The following is a 22,737-nucleotide window of genomic DNA, read 5'->3' on the forward strand; positions in this document are numbered from 1 at the left end:
CAAATGACATGTCATTAAGGCTACCATGTTTCGAGTGCTGGTCTTGAATGTGCTAACGATGGCGGAGGTCCTTCATTTGTTGCAGATGCTCGTTAGCTTGTGTGAGCGGCATCGTGTAGCTTATATTTTGACCGTCAGCTTGTGTGAGCAGACCCATTTTATGGCTCGAGTGAGCAATGATGTAAAGGAAAAGAAAAATGAATGGTTTCAACAATATGTTTAGCACACTTTATGTGAGCTTTCCCGCATATCCGATATTATTCTAAGTGGTTCAACGGGTATGAAAAGGGAAGGACTGGTAAGTGTTCCAATCGATTATGTTATGAACTTATAGAAAGGTATGAATTAACAATGATTAATGAATGTATATCTATGCTTATGGAAAGTATGAATTCAATGGTATTATGTTCATGCAAATATACCTTACCATGTGATAATTCTATTAAGTTATGTGTTAAAGTACTAACATGGGTTGTTGATGATGCTTAGGCTTATGTCAAGCTTATGTTGGATTGAATCGTATTTAAATTATAAGGTTATGCATTGAAATGCTATACTTTATTCATGATTTACGAACTTACAAAGCATGATATGCTTACGTAGTTTTCTTTCCTATGTTTTATAGATTATCAAAAGATCGGTCAGTTTGGAAGCTCGTCGGGGATCTATCACACTATCCAGTGATCATATCAGTAGTTTTTTATGTTTTGGCCAAGGTTATAATGGCATGTATAGGTGGACTTATGTTTAATGGCTAGATGATATTTTTGGCATGTAAATGTTGCTTTGAAATTGTGGTACTTTCGGTAATTTTGATACCTTGTGGTTGATGTTATATAGTTAAGTTGATGCATGTTTTAATGACCAAATTGGTAAGTGATGGCATGGTTGCAATGTGGTCAAGTTAGGTTATGTTTTGAGTTAGAAATGAGCTAGTTGGATATGAATGAGATATTGTCAATTTTACATATGTTTAGATATGTTTGATGAATTGTGATTGAGGTGCCTTATTGGCATATTGGTTGGATGGAATAATGGTATAGTGAAGTGATCATTTTATGCATGTTTTGGTACGTTTTGATGCTTCAAACAAGGGTGCAAATGGCTTGTAAGTACATGCTTGAAATAGGTGATGGCAATGGCTTGATTTTGGCCAACTTCATGTCTATATGGCTTAAGACACTAGCGTGTGCCTCAGCTGTGTGTGACACATGGCCATGCGACACGGTCATGTCTCCCCTGTAAGTTTTCAAGGTTACAAGTCAGGCAGCTACATGACCTAGCACATGACCTGGCACACAGACGTCTGGCTTGGCCGTGTGACCCAACTCAGAGAGTTACACGGGCATAGACACAGGCTGGAACACGACTGTGTGTCCCTATTTCAATTGTTACACGACCTGAGACACGGGCGTGTGTCTCAGCCGTGTGAGTATAAGTCTTGGGCACATGGCTGTGTGACCCCTGCAATTCAATTTTTCTTACTTTTTCTTAAATGTTCTAAATGTTTTTAATTTAGTCCCGAATCATTTCTAAAGTGTTTCTAAGGTCTCGAGGGCTCGATTAAGGGACAATATGCATGTATATGTATGGATTATGCTATGTTTATATTAATGTTTGGAAATGTATGTGTTTATGTTACGTTCTTATAGTAATTCTCTGTAACCTTATTCTGGGGACGGTTACGGGTTAGGAGTGTTATAAGAACTTTCTAGAATATTATAGGAGTTGAGACTAGGGAATCACCTGATACTCACCTACACTGTAGTTTGGAGTTTCAGACTCAACCATCCTTCTCGAACTAGCAGCAACAATTGCTTAAAGAACATAGTACCACCATTAAAACCCATTTATAAACAAATGACTAACTTTTAAATTACAGACGACCACCAAGTAGGGTCTCTTATTCACAACTCACTGTTCATATCCTTCTTATGAACCTTATTCTCTTAAAAACATAATATGCAGAGCTATCAAACTTACCAGGAGGTGAAACATCCACTCATTAGTTCAAAAACCATAGTTTCAAGCTAAATAAATGAGAAGAAAATATAAAAGTTTTAAGAGGAAGAGCCAGAGAGTAGTATTGAAGGAAGAAGACCCTCCAGACGAACCCTTTTCGACATATATATATATCTAGTTCCCCTTAGTGGAACTTGACAAGTGTTGATTGTATCCAAAATTTATCCTCATAAGTGGCCAAACTATTACTTGACCAGTTCATTTAGTTGGCTCCTAATCAGATCACATTACAAAACCTAATTAGCATACTGCTCAAGCAAATCGGGCGTACTATACTTTTGATGGTAACTCATACCAGGCTTACTCTTTAATTGTCACACTATTTTCTTAAATAGTAGAATATCATGAGATAAAGTCTTTAATTACTTACACGATGTATACTTTATGCCAACTCTTATTCACAAAAAGACGACAAATAGGCAGACTACACTCCGCTAAATAGATAACTACACATCTACACCTCTTATAATCGGGTCTGCCAAATTTGGGGTGTGACAGTTCTTTCCCCTTTAAAGAAAATTTTGTCCTAAAAGATTTTCTAGCTTGAGAATTTCCACTATAAAGAATGTGTAGATAACCCCCTACACCAAGTGTATAACAGTAATTGGTAGATTACCCCACATACTCATAATGTAAGACCCTGAAACTAGGTCTAGTAGTTTCGGGTAAATTTATCAGGTTTCGAGTGAAAATTACGAGTTAATCGGGTTTATTAGTATTTTTTAATTTAGTTAGCTTAATTTCTTTAAAAATTGGTAAATAATATTTTAGAAAATAAAAATATTTTTAGAAAAATTGATTTTATGGTTTTAAATAATTTTTGGGTAAAATAAATATTTTAGGTCTAATTAGAATTGAAAAATAAATTAAAATGGGTTTTAATTGAGAGAATTTAAAATATTAACTAAATAGGACCATTTTGCAAAACAAGGGAAATGTAAGAGTGGTTTTATCGAAAATTATCCTTATTTTCAGAATTTTGGAGGGGAAAGAGTATTTTGTAAACCAAGGGAAATGTGGGAGTGACCTGATGACAATTTCCCCAATTTTTGAAAATGAGGTGAGGGTTTTCAGTTTTAAAAAACACTACAACTACCTCACTTTGCACACCATTTTCACCTGACTTAAGAGTTTTTTCTCTCGTTGTTTTTTTGTTTTTGCTCATTTTCATAGACCGCATATCAGGGAATAGATCTAAACTTTTACTCTCTAAAAATTCTCTCCAAAATCTTTATAAAAGTTTTCCAAAGTTGAGCAAAAGTTATCAGAAATTTCTTCAAGGATCTTGATTCAATCTTCTAAATTGATGATTTGAGATCAATTGAAGCTAATTCTCAACTCTAAATTCATTTTTAAGTTGTTTTCAATCATTATTTTCTATTTGAATTGATTAAAATGGATTTTCAAGTGTTGATTTTTTCTTTCTTGAACATAGAACTCAACAATGGTGAATCCATAATTTTGAGTTGGAATCCAAGTTTTAATGGATGTCTAAGCTCAAAATATGTTTATTAAGAGGTTTTTAATCATAAAACAAGAGATCAAACTCGTTTGGTTGATCAATTCTGATAAATTCATTTTTAATCAAGAAGATGAGTGGATTTTTTGGAAAATTTTAAAACAATTTAATAGATAAAGTTTACACTTAGGTTTTATGTTAATGGACTAGGAATGAAGTTTAGAAGTGGTCTGTGGTGTTGGGAAGGTCATTTAGTTGATGATTTTAGGTTTCAACTTAATTGTGGAATTTCGATACAATTTGCATTCGTATAGTTTATGAAATTTTGAGTTTCTTGATGTTAATGTTAGTTTTTAATGCATATTTTGTCTCTGTTAAAGCTTCACATCGAGATGAGGATGACGGTAACCAAATTTGAGGCTCAAACTTACCTACTTGAACATACTTTTGTTTCAAAAACAAAGTGTGGAGGTGAGTGATTTTAAAGGCTATTGGTAAATTTGTCTTGTTATGTGTTAAATTGAAGTTTTAAATATTGTTTTTAATGACTTAATCGCATCTTATTTGGTTGGATTTGTAAAAATTAATTTTATTTTACAAGAGTATTATTGCAATTGGCTTTTAGAAAATTTCGTGTTAAGCTTTTGGTATGATTAATTTGGATTGAATGGATTGTTAATTCACTACAGCAAATTTAGCTTTTAGTGGCGTTTTAGTGGCATTTGGATCGAAAACGCTGAAAAGGTTATACCATTAGTGGCGCTAACCGAAAAACACCGCAATAAGTAAAGCAATAGCAGTGTTTAAGAGAAAAAAGCTGCAAAAGGTAAAGCAGTAGCGGTGTTTTTCTCATAAACGCCGCAAAAGGTAAAACAATAGCGGTGTTTTTTCATAAACGCCGCTAATGGTAAAGCAATAGCACCATTTTTCCCATAAACACCACGAATATTTTTAAATTTTTATTGAAACATCACCGTTTTGATAGCCTTAGTTTTTTTCCCCAAATCATTTTTCCTGAAATCCCTTAGTTTTTTCCCCAACGTCTATTGCATCACTGCCGACAGTCCTCTGCTGCATCACCGAGTAAGTTTTTATGTTTTTCATTTTGTTTGTTTGTTAATTTATTTTCTCATCTTTCAAATCCTAACCCTTTTCTCTTCTGTAGAAACAACAACGCAGAAAAGAAAGAGATAGAGAAACAAGCAAGAGAAACAACTCTAAAAGGAGAAAAAAAAACAAAGAAGAGAAAGTAGTAAAACGACCTTCCATTCTATGCAATTAATCTAATAATTTTTAATTTCATTCTATATTTTTTTCTATATTTTTTTTCTAAATTTCGAATAATGTTATTGGGTTGTTGAATTTTAAGAGTTGGGACTGTAATTTTTTAGGGTTTTTTGGGGTTATTTTTTGAAGTATAATTGATTATGAAAAGCTCAAATCTCTTTGTTCTTTTATTATTTTGTTGATTTCTTTTTACAGAATTTCAATCATGTCCTCGCTTAGCAGAGAACTTGTGTTCCTTATACTTCAATTCATTGATGAGGAGAAATTTAAAGACACTGTTTGATAATTATGCTCTTATCTTTGCACTCTTTTTTCTTTTCTTCTGTCGTTTTAGAATTTAAATCTTTTAATTTGTTCATGCATTTTTTGTGTATTTGTTGATTAGTATATTTAAATTTAATAGATTGGAGCAAAAGTCGGGGTTCTAAATATCTCACCTAGATAAAATATGATTGTTAGATATTGAGGAACAAATTGGTATATGGATTAATTTGCAGTAAACTGTCATAGAAAGAGTTTAGTTTCTGTTGAGACGTCCACAGAGATTGAGTAGGGAGAAATCAATTGAAATGTATACTGTTTTATACAACCTATTGTTTGTTTTATTCAATCAATTGAAAAGTTTATTGGTAAGAATGAATTCTTGGGTAATTAGCAAAATAAATTCATACCTGGCTTTAAGTATTCAATGGTATTGATGCATAAGCTCCCTAACCAACCAAGCTTCTTCGAATGATTTTGCAATGTCCTTATTTGCTTTCTTGTTATGCCTATTTATGCATGGTTTCTATTTTTATTTTTTTAGAAGAACACAATATATGATTGTTCATGGTTTCTGTTTACAGCTAAAGATTAGTAAAATAAAGCTACAAACAGTTGGTCAATAGACCAAAGAAATAAAGTTGGAGCAGATGGACCGTTAAGATTGTCAGACATTAAGGTGAGGAAATAAACTCTACTAATAAGTTGATTAGTGTAAAATGAAAAAAATGGTTGAATTTGAGCAGGTGTAGACAATATTTCATTCTTTATACATCTCTCTTTCTTGCTCTCTGGTGCCCTTCTATTTTTCAGCTGGTGTTCCATGCTCCACAGTTCCTTTCAAAGAATGAAAATTGAAGTTTTTTCGTTCCATTATTTTTGTTCAATTTGTTTTTTCTTTTTTCTTTTTTACATTTGGAGCTTCATAAAGTTGGCACAAGTGCTAATTGATGGTTGCTGGAGTTATTTGAATGTTGCCCAATCTTCATTTCTGACTTCTAATGCTATAACTGTTTCCATTGAATTTTGATGCCTTCTCTGATTGCTGACCATTCTGAAATAGGGTTTGTCTTCATTTTTAATCAACAGACAACTTTTATTTTTAATGGATAGCTAGGTAGTAAAAACTGCCTTCATTCATATTTTCCATTTTATTTTTTTTAAGTACTGAAAAATAATACAAATTATATATTTTATTTACTAAGAATGCATCAAATAATGAAATATGAATAGAAAATGCAAGTAATACTTCTTTAATTAGATTTTTGACTGAAATAAATGACAAGTTTTAACAATATATGTTTTTAAATTGTATATAATTAATTGTTGCTTTTTCCATGTTATGTGAATCTAATTAATGAGATTTATAGATATGTAAGTTTCAATTAGCTATGGTTTAATTTCATATTTGTCAACAATTAAAACAATATTGAGTAGATTGTTAGGTGTTTCTCTTCAAATATAGCACCCAACTTTATATCATATTTATAAAATTAAAATAAAAACTTATTTAGTGAATATTGGATATTTCCAATGCATTTTAAATAGTGAATTTCTCTTACACATTTTACCTATTTTTAAATTTTTACTATCTCTTGAATCTATTTTAGATGTGTTAGAGTATGCCCAAAGATCAATCATGAGATGGTTGTAATAACATACTTGATTTATCATGTTTATTAATATATATGTTACCATTATTATTTCAGTTTCTTTTACGTGTATATATAAATAAACTGCTTTTATAATAATGTCACGAGAATAATATGATTATTCTTAAAAGTTCCTTAGTCAAGTATTATTGTTGGATAGGACAACGATAATGCATTAAGACTAACGTGTAGTTGATTGATGATAGAGAGTTGTCATTGATATGGAATGTCAAGATCATTACATGAATATGTGTGTTAGAGAACAACATATTGGACTGACCGTTATGAGTATGTTTCTTGGATTATTATGTAATTGTCACGACATTACTCATAATGATTAATATTTATATGATCCTCGACTTGAGATCATCATAATCCCAACATCGTGAGTTGTATATTTTGATACGATCAAACGTACAACCGTGAATCGGTTGTTCTATAAAGACGATGTTGGATATATCACAATCTATGTAGAGGGATATGGTTGGTCGATATAGGATAAGTCCCTCCTACATAATGGGAGTAATATCTTAGGCCACTTGATTAAGTGAGACTAGAAATGCATGGCCATGCTCAAATAAGTTGATATTAGATGTCATACTTATTTGTATATCGTAGTCTGCTTAAGATATCAAGGAACATGGAATGGACACTGCAAGTGTGACTATTCCATGACTTGTGTCCAATCCAGAGATAAAGCACTTAAGGATTATTGCATAAAAGGTTAATCATAAAAAGGTTATGTCGAATCATGATCTCTTGTGACTTAGGTAGCAATGATGCATTGCTAGATGCCACTCATTGTTCGTAGCATTAGAATCGTTCTAGTGTTACGCTAACGTTACAAGAACCTCTGTGGTCACACCCTATAGTTGAAATGAACGGAATAAACCATACTTGGTATTGTTTTTGGGTCGCTTGAATTAAATTAATTATAGAATTAATTTAATTCGGTAATCAAATTTCAACACATTATGTACAAGGTTGTTGTATGTATAGTGAGGACATGAATTTGGTTAGCATAAGAATTCAAATAAATATATGGTTTACAACTTATATTATAATTAATGTAATTATAATTTTCGGATTAAAATATTATTATATTTATTTAATTCTTAAAAAACCCTAAAACAAAAGGATATATATAATCCCGTTTTTCTTTGTTTGAGTCTAGCGACCTTCAAAGAAAAATAACTCTCAAAACTGCTTTTGGGGATTCTTTCCGTTCAGTAGTCAACTGGGTGGATTACGTGAGGCCGAATCACGATAGATTACGGTTTGGTTCGACAACAGATCGACTACTCGTTGTTGAGGTGTTGCTGTCTACTCGAATAAACATTAGGTAATTTCGCAACCTCTTTCACCCGATTCGTTCCTCACACATGGATCCCCGTTAGGATCACGGATTTTTATTTTCATTGCGCCATAGGGGTGCCATGATCCAACAAGATGCCAATATTTAAGTTAGCACAATAATTGAGAAATTTTTAAAATATATTAAATTTTATAAAAAATGCAAGAAAATTATAGATTTTTGGTAAAAACATGTTTGCCCAAATATATCAAAAATGACTACTCAAATTTAAAAATAAAATAAAATTGTGAGATGAATTAACTAGACCTACAATAAAATATTTTTATTGATAAAATAGTTCAAAGTTAAATAATTGTGTTAATTAATTTTGACTATATTTGTGGGCCTTTTCTTTAAAAGAGAACAATTTTTTATTTTAAATTAAATTAAATCCTTATAATATGAGTCTTATTTTAAAATTTTGATAATCTAACTCATTAAATTAATTAGTTGTAAATTACAATAATCTTTTAATTAGATATAAAATGTGTTAGATCAATTATTGATATTATTAATTTTTTAAAAATATATAATTTAATCTAAATTGTAGGGTAAAATAAAAGACCTAATTGCACTATGCTTCCCCAATTTGCAATTTTGCATATGTATCTAATTGCTTGAGATTCAATAAATCTAATAACATGAATTAATATATATTAATGTCAATTTATCTTATCATTTATTTATTATGTTTTTTATTGAAACAATGAATTGGATCCCTACAAAAGAAGTTTTCGATAGGCTCATTTGAATTGCCTCATCAAACAACTCCATTTTCAGTTCTCCTTAATTACAATTGTAAGTACCTCGTATTACTTACATGTTTTAATTTAATACAACATTTTTTGAGATAAATCCATGTTAGTGATTTGAATTAAGGCATAATATCTTACATATCTCCTTGTGATATTACTATTTTAGGTTAAAAGTGTTCATTTAATTATATAACACGTTTCTTATTTTTAAGATATAAATAAACAAACATAAACAGTAATAAATATATTCTAAATAAATAAAAGAAACACAAAAACCATAATAGTATTAATTATATAATTAAACAATAGTTGATTTTAAATGATTTACTAAACCAATTTTAAACTAGCATGAAGATAATTAGTTTGGATATGTTTCATTTATATTAGGTTAATTTAATAAACAAATTTTAAATTTCCATTAATGTTGATTTATTCAAATTTACAAACGAATATAAATAAAAAAGATCCAACTCATAAACTATTTATTTACAACCTTAAATTTACTGAATAAAAATTTAGATTAATTAATCATATTATAAACATTGAGATATAAATTTGAGCATAATATAAAAATTAGAATTGAAATTTGACTTAAATCTATTTAGAACACTTAAGTAATCATATTATAAACATGAATTAAATCTATTTAGAACACTTAAGTAACCGTAATTTATTGTCAACTTTAGACTTCAAGAACTATGAAATGGATAAGAGTTGGATGGATTTGTCAAGGGTAAGCAACGATTATCGAAATGGAGTACAAACTTTTCTAAATTTTGCATTTCAAAATGCAAGCCAAGAGAATATGATTCTTTGCTCGTGTAAGAAGTGTGGCAACATCAATTGGCATATTCGTGAAGTTATCTACGAATATCTAATTGTTGATGGCTTTATTCGGGGATATGAAAAATGGATTTTCCATAGAGAGTGTATACTTCATAAAACCTCTTCAACAATTAATCCAGCTTGTCCTCATATAGAAGATGGCATGGAAGGTATGTTGCGGGATGCATTTAATATGCACAGCCATGGTTTCCAATCTTTTCCACCTGAAATTATTGCATCTGATGATTGTGATATTGGTGGAAATGCTTTTACCGAAACGGGAAGAAGTGCACCTGATGAAGAGCCAAAAGGAGAATCAGTGAAGTTCTACAAGTTACTTAATGAAATGAATGAAAAACTTTAAAAGAGATCGAAATTTTCAAAACTATCCTTTTGCATTCGTCTTTTTCACTTTAAAAGAGATCGAAATTTTCAAAACTATCCTTTTGCATTCGTCTTTTTCACTTAAAATGTTTGAGAGGTGGACCAAAAAGTCTTTTACGATGATGTTAGTGTTTTTGAGAGATATGTTTCCATTTGCAAAAAACCCTCATTCATGCAAATATATGAAGAAACTGATAAAGGATTTTGGCCTTGGGTATGACAAAATTCATAGTTGCCCAAATGACTGCATGTCGTATTGGGGTGGTCGAGAAAACCAACTGTCTTGTCATGTTTGGGTAAATCTCATTGGATGAATAGGAATGCATAAGATGTGAATGAGGATAAAGGTGAGGCTCAGTCAAGAAAAAATCCAGTAACGATTATGCAATATTTTCCACTAATACCAAGGCTTCAAAGGCTTTTCATGTCGTCTGTGACAGTCGATTCTATGAGGTGGCATCATGATCAACGAAATGATGATGGATTATTAAGGCATCTTGCAGATTCTTTAGCTTGGAAATCATTTGATAGTAAATTGTCAGGCTTTGTAAGTGGTCCTTGAAATGTGAGGCTGGAGTTAGCATCTAATGGATTTAATCCTTTTAAAATCATGAGTACTTCATACAGTACTTGGCCTGTAGTACTTGTTCCTTACAATTTTCCTCAGTGGATTTTCATGAAGCAATCTTCTTTTATCTTATCTATTATTATCCCTAGAGAGAAAGGTCCCGAGAATGATATTGACATTTATATGCAACCACTTATTGAAGAGTTGAAACAGTTATGGGTGAGTGTTGAAACATATGATGTCTTGAGAAATGAGAACTTTTATTTACGTGCAACTTTGTTATGGACTAGTATTGATTTCCTAGCTTATGCCAATTTATCTGGTTGGAGTACCAAAGGACGTCGTTATGCTTGTCTTTGTTGTACTGTGCAAACATGTTCGAAGTGGTTATATAATGGGAAGAAGTTCTCTTATATGGAAACGCCCTAAATTTTGTATATTTGTTTACGTGTATTTATGACATAACTATGTATCTACTTTAGTGGTTAAGTGCTCTAGGTGTGTGTGAGAGGTCTTAAGTTCAAGCCTTGTCTTGGGAAATTTTTTGTATTTTTCTAAACAAAGCCTTATCACTAATTAGTAGGTTTATCATCAAATGTTCGTAAAATATGTCAAAATGGGCCTGCTGGTCTGGTGGTTAATTGGAGAGCAAAGGACCAAGAGGTCTGAAGTTTGAACCCCTGTTTGTGTAAATGGGATTTATTTTGCTGCTTGTGCCGTGTGAGTGTTTTGGTTTAGTCGAAATGTTGAAGTTTGATAGAGTGAATTTAGGAGGGAATTAAGGGTTTTTTGGGTTATCGGGATTCTTATCATATAATTCTATTCATATCTTTTTCCTTTTTTTTTCCCAAAAATCAAATTTTCAGTTTTCTCTTTTCCTCTTCTCCCTTTTGATGCCATTTTCCTTGTTTATTGTTTTTCCTTACTACCAAAACTCCTGTGCTCTCCCATTCTTTTTCTCCTCAACGTCTTTCCATTCAGTCTCATGTCGTCCCTCGATTAACTACGATCGTTCAATAAGTACTCATATTTTTGACGTTGTTTCTCTCCAAAAAGTCTGTCGATTTTCCTTTGGGATTTCTTCTCTCTTTTACCGAAACCTACCCTTCTCTTCCCATTTTTCTTTCGATTCTACTATCATTTCGACTACAATCAGACTTTTGTTCCTTATTTTGGCGTTTCGTGGACAACTTCGGTAAGTGATTTTATGTGGTTAGTAGTTGAGCATGTTAAGTTTCTGACTAGGGGTTATTCTATTGTTTGGGCAGCATCTTTTTGCTTGGATCTAGACTCTTCTAGTACTACCTCGTAAGCAAATGGATTTGAAGCGTTGGGGGTAAGTTTCAATCGCATAATAGTTGAGTAACCCGTTCGGGTTGGTTTTAATTCATCGGTTAAGTGATTAACTGAGTAATATTTTGGTCAATTATAGGTTCGGGATTGCTTGGAGTTGCTTTTGTGTCAAAAACATTATAGGTGTGTAACCGCAACACTATAAATGGAAATCGAAAAAAAGTCAAAAAGTGAGGTTATTGACGCCACACGAGCCTGCGATCGACGAGGCTGGCCATGTGCGATACACGAGCCAGACCAAATTGGGCCGTGTGGGCCACACACGGTGAATCACACGGGCATGTGGGATTTTTGGGCCAGGCCGTGTGAGCTACACGACCAAGGCCAATTTGGGCCATGTGAGCCATACGGGCATGTGGGCCCACACGGCGAACATCATGGGCTTATAGGTCCAATTCCACTGTTTAATTGCTAAGGTTGCACGGGTCGTCCGAGTCGATTGTGGACCTATTATAGGGTCGGTAAGCTTACCTAGACCCCTAATTGACTGAAATGACTGTATGCTTAATATGATTAAGCATGATGATGTCCTAATGATTTGATATTGAATGTCGATTTACATCCATGATATTATTTATAGCATGTCATATTTGTATATTGCATTGCATTGGGTTGGGGGTTGGTATTGTTCGGAGGAAGTGTATTGAAAGGCCTCAGGCCTAATTTACTGGCAGCTCAGCTGCAAACCATTGTTTAGTGCCACATTCGGTACTTTTTGGAGTGTAGGGATGGGTGGGTTGATTATATCCCCACATGGAGTGTAGGGTTGGACAAAGATGGTGCGTAGATGCTGGCTAGGTAGAATTTTGTGACAGTATTTGTATTACTGTACTGATTAATGTTACTGTAATGGGCCAAGGCCCTAATGTATGACTACTTTTCAAATAAATTAGCACCTCTCTATAGGATACATCCACCGATAGAAAATCGGTCCACCAAGTTTTGCTTTATGAGGGAGATGGATTAGCAAGTGGACCATAATATTGAAGAACGAAGGTGGAAAGATCTTTTCCATGTTGCATAAAGTCAGGGCGGCTCTATCTTGTACTTTCTCAAGTTCTTCAACAATCAAAACTTTTCCAGAAATAGCTTTCATTATATTAGATAGTTCAATTATTCAAGACGTCACCTTTTTTCACATACAACTGCGTAAAGCAACTGGTAGTAAATCTTGCATCAAGATGTGATAATCAGGTGATTTTAGGTAATATAGTCTTTGATCTTTAAGACCCACAGATCGAGATATATTTGACGCGTACGCATCTGAGACCTTTATATCCTTCAACATCGTTCAGAATATTTCTTTTTCTTTCTTCGACATTTCAAAAATAGAAGACGGTAACCAAGATTTTCCATTCAAAAGCAATTGGGGATAAAGATCACACTAAATTCCCATGTCAACTAGATCAAGTCGACTCTTAAGATTGTCTTTCGATTTTCTATCGACATTGAGAATTGTCCTGGTGATGTTCTCGTAAACATTCTTTTCAATATGCATGACATCAAGATTGTGTCGCAAAATGTGATGCTCCCAATAAGACAACTTAAAAAAGTACTTCTTTTTTGCACAAGTCTACCTCAATAGGATCATCCTCTTCATAATATTCATCATCACTCTGCCGGTCAACATCGCCAACATACGCCTCCCTCGATCTTTTCTTTATTTGCGTGTTGGGTGGTTGATTCATCTTTTTATAATTGAAACTGATATCTTTTAACACGAACAAGATTCAAGATCCAATGATCTGCTCAGGAGCTTCTCTAAACTCTTCAGTACCATCAAATAGAGTCCCCTCAAATCTAAATATATGATTTCCATCTAGCTACCGGATGACTCATGTTAACCCCAAACCCGGCCAGGATGTTACGGCTGAATCTGGCGATGTCACATGGTAATGTGTTTTAAAACCATAGCTTGTGTTGGAAAACCGTAACTTTGCTAAATACATTTTTCGTTTACAGTTCTTTCATTATTATTTATTAATTCTAATATCATGATAATATTCGAAAGCTTCCAAAACATTTAATCTATGTGGAAGCTTTTTAAAACAGATTGCGTAATCGTGAGTATTTTGTTAAAACCTTTGGTTCTGTTGAAAACTCGAGTTTTCTTAAAACTAGTGGTTATAAATTGAAAATTCCAAATTTTAGAAAAATCCTTAAAGGCTATATTTACAATAAAATTCCCAAATAAAATTTAAAATCATATTTACGTACGAAAAACAGACAAATAAGGTTGTGTGGCAACCGCTGAGTCCTCCGCAGCACCGATCCGCCCAAGCCTAGGGATTCTTGTACAGATAAATCAGAAGGGTGAGTTTACAAAAACTCAGTGCGCAATCCCCGTATAGCGCAAGCAAACAAAATGCAGTCACAGTCAGGGCTTAAGCCCTTTCAGTACCAGATCCAGTTTCAGTTAGGGCCTTAGCCCAATTTAGTACAGAAGTAGTCATGCATTAGGGCTTCGGCCCATTACAGTAACTTTAATCAGTACAGTAACACAAATACTGTAACAAAATTCTACCTAGCCAACATCTACGCACCATCTCTATCCAACCCTACACTCCATGTGGGATATAATCAACCCACCCATCCCTACACTCCAAAAAGTACCGAATGTAGCACTAAACAATGGTTTGTAGCTGAGCTGCTAGTAAATTAGGCCTGAGGCCTTTCATTACACTTCCTCCGAACAATACCAACCCCCAACCGAATGCAATGCAATATACAAATATGACATGCTATAAATAATATCATGGATGTAAACCAGCATACAATATCAAATCATTAGGACATCATCATGCTTAATCATATTAGTCATATAGTCATTTCAGTCAATTAGGGGTCTAGGTAAGCTTACCGACCCTATAGTAGGTCCACAATCGAATAATTCTGTGCTTTGCCATTCTTTTTCTCCTTAACTTCTTTCCATTCGATCTTGTATCGTCCCTTAATTAACTGCGATCATTTGGTAAGTACTCATCCTTTTGACGTTGTTTCTCTCCAAAAACTCTACCGATTCTCCTTTGGGTTTTCTTCTCTCTTTTGCCAAAACCTACCCTTCTCTTTCCATTTTTCTTTCGATTTTGCTTTCATTTTGACTGCAATTGCACTTTTATTCCTTATTTTGGTGTTTCGTGGACAATTTCGGTAAGTGATTTTATGTAGCTAGTAGTTGAGAATGTTAAGTTTCTGACTAGGGGTTATTCTGTTGTTTGGGCAGCATCTTTTTACTTGGATCGAGACTCTTCTGGTACTACCTCGTAAGCAAACTGATTTGAAGCGTTCGGGGTAAGTTTCAATCTCTCAATAGTTGAGTAACCCGATCGGGTTGGTTTAATTCATTGGTTAAGTGATTAACTAAGTAAAATTTTAGTCAATTATAGGTTCGGGATTGCTTGGAGTTGCTTTTGCGTCAAAAGCATTACAGGTGTGTAACGACAACACTATAAACGAAAATCGACAAAAAGCAAAAAAGTGAGGCTGTCGAAGCCACACGGTCGTGCGATTGACGAGGCTGGCCATGTGTGATACACGAGTCGGACCTAATTGGATCGTGTAAGCCATACGGACGTGTAGGCTCGCACGGGTGAATCACTCGGGCGTGTCAAATTTTTGGGGCAAGATGTGTGAGCTACAGGACCAAGGCCAATTTAAGCCATGTGGGCCACATGGGCGTGCGGGCCTATACGGGCGAACATCATAGGTTTGTAGGCCCATTTTCACAATTTAATTGCTAAGGTTGCACCAGCTGCCTGAGTCGATTGTTGACCTACTATAGGATCGGTAAAATTACCTAGACCCAAAATTGACTGAAATGGCTGTATGACTAATATGATTAAGTATGATGATGTCCCAATGATTTGATACGGTATGCAGGTATACATGCATGATATTATGTATAGCATGTCATATTTGTATATTGCATTGCATTGGGTTGGGGGTTGGTATTGTTTGGAGGAAGTGTACTGAAAAGCCTCGTGCCTAATTTACTGGCAGCTCAGCTACAAACCATTGTTTAGTGCCACATTCGGTACTTTTTAGAGTGTAAGGATGGGTGGGTTGATTATATCCCCACATGGAGTGTAGGGCTAGACGAAGATGGTGTGTAGAAGCTGGCTGGGTAGGATTTTGTGATAGTATTTATGTTACTGTACTGATTACTTTACTGTAATGGGTCACGGCCCTAATGCATACTGCTTCTGTACTGAATTAGGCTAAGGCCCTAACTGAAGCTGAATTTGGTACTGAAAGGGCTTAAGCCCAGACTGTGACTGCATTTTGTCTGCTTGCTCTATATGGAGATTACATACTGAGTTTTCGTAAACTCACCCTTCTAATTTATATGTACAGGTAATCCCTAGTCTTGGGCGAATCAATGCGGCAGAGGATTCAGCGGTGGCCACACAACCTTATTAGTCTTCGTTTCATACTTAATTTTGATTTTATATTTTATTTGGGAATTTTATTGGAAATATGGCTTCTAAGGATTTTTCATAAATTTGAGATTTCCAATTTATAACTACTGGTTTTAGGAAAACTCGAGTTTTCAAAAGAACCAAACGTTTTAACAAAATACTCACGATTACACAATCTGTTTTAAAAATTTTCTGCATAAATTAAACGTGTTGGAAGCTTTCAAATGATTACTTAACACGATATTAGAATTAATAAATAATAATGAAAGAACTGTAAACGAAAAATGTATTTAGAAAAGTTACAGTTTTCTAACACAAGCTATGATTTTGAAACACACTACCATGTGACATCGCCAGATTCGGCCATAACGTCTAGGCCGGGTTTGGGGTGTTACATTTAGTGCAATTAGAGCCAGGTTGCAAAACTCGATTCTGGATATGGGTTTTTAAGACGTGATTTTGAGAACTGATTACTAAATGTTTTTACTAAAAGTGTGGTAGACCGAGTCTCCAGTAGCGATCCAGTAAGTTTTCTAAAACTGTGAATTATTTAAACTGAAACTAAAACTGTCTTGGATAGTATATCCTGAAACTGCTACAGGTAGAATATACTGAGACTACTATAGATAGACTATACTGAAAACACTTAAAATAGTGTATACTGATACTATAGTAAAACTGATAGACATTGATTGGCACTACGATGTACGAAATAAACTTTACACTTATGATACTGTTTTCATAAAACATCTATTAATAAACACTAGAACTGTAAACTGATGCATAAAACTATTAATTCAAATAAAACACAATTAGGCAATGAGAACTAGAGGTACTCGTGGACGAGGTACAAGAGGCCGTGGTAGAGGCCATAGAGGTGCTCGAGCTGGGTCTTTGTCATTTGGCAGTCTCCCTAATTTGGATACTAGTGAGACACCAGCTTCACCTGTGACTGAGACTAGGTCTTATGATTGAGCAGCTGGGGACGATGCACTGTCCCAGGCCATGTTGAGGATTTTAGAGAGGGTCGCTGGGACCAGTATTGGAGCTGAAGGCAACGGGTCAGTTACGAAACAGCTCTGGTCTAACGGAGCTAAGCTTTTCAGGGGTATTGTTGGAGTTTACCCTAATGTGGCTAAGTACTGGATAGAGGCCACAGAGAGGATTATGGGCGATTTGGACTACACTACTGAACAAAAATTAAAGGGTGTTGTATTGCTGCTATGTGATGAGGCGTATCAGTGGTGACTCACTGTTAAGGAAGGCACTCAGCCCGATCGACTGGCCTAGAAGTTCTTTAAGACTGCTTTCTAGGGGAAGTATGGCGGGGCCAGTTATGTGGATGACCGTAGGAGGAAGTTCCTAAATCTGACTCAGAGAGATAAATTAGTGGCCGAGTATGAGGCCGAATTTCTAAGATTGTCCCGCTATGCGAGGGGTATGGTGGCGATTGAGTACAAGCGATGTGTTCGCTTCAAGGATGGCCTCAAGGATTATCTGAGGGTTTTTATAGCTCCACAAAGGGAATGGGACTTTGCGGCTCTGGTTGATAAGGCAAAGATCATCGAAGAAGTGAAGTGCACTGAGCGCCAGAACCGAGAGAGAGGTAGGAGCATGTGGGATTTAGAGCCCTCAAGTTCCATTCAGAGGCCTAAAAAAAAGGTCAGAGTTGATGGGTCGATCAGAGTAAGGCTCCTATTACTGCTATTGGACAACTGCCATGTACTGATTATGGTAGACGCCATCAGGGCGAGTGTTGGAAAAGAACTGGGGCTTGTTTGAGGTGCGGTTCATTATAGCATCGTATTAGAGAGTGTCCGTGGAGGTCTAATCTGATGCAAGCTTCGGCTACCAGTACTGTACCTCTACCAGGAATAGTTTAGCAACCATCGAGAGGCCATAAACAGACCAGAGGTGGTAATGGGTTGGGCCGTGGTCAGAGAGCACCGGGTAGAGGTGCTGGTCATACTGAGGTGAGGCAGTCGGCTCTAGTTTATGTTGTACATCACCAAGAGGATAGAGATGCTTCACAAGTTATCACGGGTACATTTTTTATTTATAATGTATATTATACTGCACTGATAGATATAGGATCCACTTACTCATATATAGCTTGTACTGTGACTGACAACTTGGGTATCTTGGTTGAGAGCACTGCAAGTGAGGTGATTGTAGTGAGTCCGCTAGGACAATCAGTAAAGGTAAATAAGTTGTTTAGAGACGTTCCTTTAGAGGTTCAAGGGGTTATTTTTCTGGCTGATCTAATAGAATCGCCTTTCGGAGAGTTTGATCTGATACTGGGAATAGACTGGTTGGTTAAGCACCGAGTGAGCTTAGATTGTGCCATAAAAAGAGTTGTACTGGGAACTAAGGAGGATAGCGAGGTAGTCGTAACTGAGGAACGTCAGAACTACTTATCAAATGCGATTTCTGCATTGAGGGAAAAAAAGTTGGTTGTTAAGGGATGTGAGGCGTATATGGCCTACTTTAGTGTTTCAGATTCTGGGGGTTCTTTGGTTAAGGATATCAGGATGGTTAAGGACTTTCCAGATATTTTTCTAGAAGAGCTACTTGGGTTACCTCCGAATCGTGAAGTAGAGTTTAGGATTGAGCTCCTTCTTGATACAACTCTGGAGTCCATCGCTCCCTATAGAATGGCACCGAAAGAGCTTGTGGAGCTTAAGGCTCAGATTCAAGAGTTACTAGATCGTGGGTTCATCCGCCCTAGTGTGTCTTCGTGGGGAGCACTAGTTCTGTTCGTGAAAAAGAAGGATGGATCCATGCGTATGTGTATTGACTATCGACAATTGAACAAGTTGATAATCAAGAATAAGTATCCCTTATCGAGGATGGATGATCTATTTGACCAGTTTCGAGGGGCTTCGATTTTCTCCAGGATTGACCTCCGATCAGGATATCATCAGTTAAGGGTTAAGGAGACTGATGTATACAGGATAGCATTTAGGACTCGATACAGTCATTATCAGTTCCTAGTGATGCCATTTGGACTGACGAATGCACCAGCATCTTTCTTGGATTTGATGAACTCAGTGTTCCAGCCCTATATGAATCGGTTCATGGTGGTATTTTTTGATGACATACTAGTGTACTCGAAGACTGAGGATGAGCATGATGAACACCTAAGAGTGGTTCTGCAGTTCTTGCGAGAGAAACAACTGTACGCCAAATTTAGTAAATGTGAGTTCTGGTTACGAGAAGTAACATTTTGGGCCATGTGGTTTCTGCTGAGGGGATTAGGATCGATCCTCAAAAGATTGAGGCGGTGTTGGATTAGAAACAGCCTAAGACTGTATCTGCGATTCGTAGTTTTCTGGGACTGGCAGGGTATTATCGACGATTTGTAGAGGGTTTTTCACTGATTGCAGTACCCTTGACTCAGCTGCTACGTAAGGGTGTGTCATTTAACTGGACTGATGCGCAGCAAGAGAGCTTTGAGAAGCTCAAAACTATATTGACTGAGGCCCCTATTTTGATACAGCCAGAGTCTAGAAAAAGGTTTACTGTTTACAGGGATACATCACATGTCGGTTTAGGATGTGTGTTGATGCAAGAGGGTAGGGTGGTAGTGTATGAGTCTCGTCAGCTTAAGACTCATGAGGCAAATTATCCGACGCATAACCTAGAGTTGGCCTCAGTGGTGTTCGCATTGAAAATCGGAGGCATTACCTATATGGTGAAAACTGTAACATCTACACGGATCACAAGAGCCTTAAGTATCTCCTCACTCAGAAGGAGTTGAATCTTAGGCAGTGTAAATGGATTGAGTTGCTTAAGAACTACGACTATACGATTGAATACCACCCTGGTAAGGCTAATGTGGTGGCCAACGCACTGAGCCGTAGGGCTGTGACTGATCTGAGGGTGATGTTTGCTCGACATAGTTTATTTGATGATGGTAGTCTGTTGGCCGAACTCCAAGTTAAACTGAAGTGGATAGAGTAGATTAAGGGTAAACAGTTGGAGGACGAGTCTTTGGGTCTTCACTTTCAACAAATTGAGAGTGGGAATACTATGAATTTTGGACTGAATAGCGAAGGGGTACTCTGTTTCCGTGGGAGAATCTGTGTACCGAATGTTACTGCGTTGAGGTAGTCGATACTATGAGAGGCGCATACTAGCTTTATGCTATGCATCATGGCGGGAGTAAGATGTACCGAGACCTTCGTGAGTTATATTGGTGGCCAGGTCTTAAGCATGAGGTTACAGATTTTGTGGGTAAATGTCTGACATGCCAGCAGGTCAAGGCTGAGCATCAGTTACCTTCGGGGTTGTTATAGCCAGTTAAGATTCCACTTTGGAAGTGGGAGAGGTGCAACACGAGGACTTCCCAAGAGGTCACCCATCCTAGTACTACTCTCGCCCAAGCCTGCTTAACTGCGGAGTTCTGATGGGATCTGGGGCATTAATGCTGGTAGAGCAGGTGACTATGGACTTCGTCAGTGGTTTACCCCTCATGCCCACTAAGAAGGATTTTGTATGGGTCATCATGGATCGATTGACCAAGTCCACCCAGTTCATACCGATTCCAACTCACTACTCGTTGCAGAAGCTGGCTAAACTATATGTGTCTAAGTTAGTGAGACTGCATGGGGTACCGATTTTGATCATATCTGATAGGGATTCTCGCTTCATGTCTCGATTCTAGAAGAAGCTACATGAAGCTCTAGGTACAAGGTTGAACTTTAGTACTGCGTTCCATCCTCAAACAGATGGTCAATCTGAGAGGGTGATTCAAATACTGGAGGATATGTTGAGGAGCTGTGTCATTGACTTCCGAGGCAGTTGGGAGGATTACCTGTCTCTAGCAGAGTTTGCTTATAACAACATCTATCAGTCTAGCATTCAGATGGCACCTTATGAGGCATTATATGGTCGTAGGTGTCACACACCTTCATGTTGGACAAAGTTGGGCGAACAACGTGTTCTGAGCCCTGAACTAGTTTCTGATACCAAGGATAAAGTTAGATTGATTCGAGACTGATTGAAAGCGGTGTTCAATAGACAGAAGTCTTATGCAGACCTGAAGCGTTGTGAGATCAAGTTTTCAATGGGAGACTTCGTTTTTCTTAACGTCTCCCCATGGAAGAAAGTACTAAGATTTGATCGTAAAGGAAAGTTGAGCCCTAGGTTTATTGCACCCTATCGTATACTAAACGAGTGGGACCAGTTGCTTATCAGTCGAAGCTACCCCCAGAGTTGGATCGTACTCATGACGTGTTTCACGTCTCTATGTTGAGTCGCTATCGCTCTGGTCCTACTCATATTGTCCTTGTTAAGGAGATTGAGGTTAGGCCAGACTTGAACTTTGGGGAGGAGCCTACCCGGATTCTAGATCGTGATGTAAAGGTTCTGAGAGGAGGTCTATCCCTTTGGTGAAGGTTATATGGCATAATCATAGCTCTAAGGAGGCCACGTTGAAGCCTGAGGATGAGATGCGTCAGCAGTATCCTCATCTATTCTGATCAGGTAAAATTTCGAGGTCAGAATTTTCTTTTAGTGGGTAGAGTTGTAATGCCCCAAAGTTTGTATATTTGTTTATGTGTATTTATGACACAACTGTGTATATGCTTCAGTGGTTAAGTGCTCTAGGTGTGTGTGAGAGGTCTTAAGTTCAAGCCTTGTATTGGGAAAATTTTTGTATTTTTCTGAATAAAGCCCTATCACTAGTTAGTAGGTTTATAATTAATTTTTGGTATAATATGTCAGAATGGGCCTGCTGGTCTGGTGGTTAAGTGGAGAGCAAAGGAGCAGAAGGTCTGAAGTTCGAATCCCTATTTGTGCAAATGGGATTTATTTTACTGCTTGTGCCATGTGGATGTTTTGGTTTAGTCGAAATGCTGAAGTGTTTGAGTGGAATTTAAATTTGGTAGTTGAGAGGAAGTGGTGGACAATTTTGGGAGGTGTTAGAGTAATTTGGGGAGAAAAATAAGGGATGGAGGAGTTTCAAATTATCATAATTGGGTAGTGGAAGTTTGATGGAGTGAATTTAGGAGGGAATTAAGGGATTTTGGGGTTATCGGAATTCTTATTAAATAATTTTGTCCATATCTTTTTTCCTTTTTCTTTTTCCCAAAAATCAAATTTTTGGTTTTCTCTTCTCCTCTTGTCCCTTTTGCTGTCCTTTTCCTTGTCCATTGCTTTTCCTTGCTATTGAAATTCATGTGCTCTCCCATTCTTTTTCTCCACAACTTCTTTACATTCGGTCTCGTGTCGTCCCTTGATTAACTACGATCGTTCAGTAAGTACTCATATTTTTGACGTTGTTTCTCTCCAAAAACTCTGTCAATTCTCCTTTGGGATTTGTTCTCTCTTTTGCCAAGCCTACCCTTCTCATTTCGACTGCAATCGTACTTTTGTTCCTTATTTTCGCATTTCCTG

At 36.2% G+C, this 22,737-nt stretch overlaps 1 pseudogene; it reads right to left on the reverse strand.

Moving 5' to 3' along the window:
• Positions 1-20,665: 20,665 nt before the first annotated feature.
• LOC128042730 (5S ribosomal RNA) lies at positions 20,666-20,781 on the reverse strand (annotated as a pseudogene).
• Positions 20,782-22,737: the final 1,956 nt, after the last annotated feature.

This window comes from Gossypium raimondii, chromosome 7 (genome assembly GCF_025698545.1).
Source record: "Gossypium raimondii isolate GPD5lz chromosome 7, ASM2569854v1, whole genome shotgun sequence".
NCBI classification, from domain to species: domain Eukaryota; kingdom Viridiplantae; phylum Streptophyta; class Magnoliopsida; order Malvales; family Malvaceae; genus Gossypium; species Gossypium raimondii.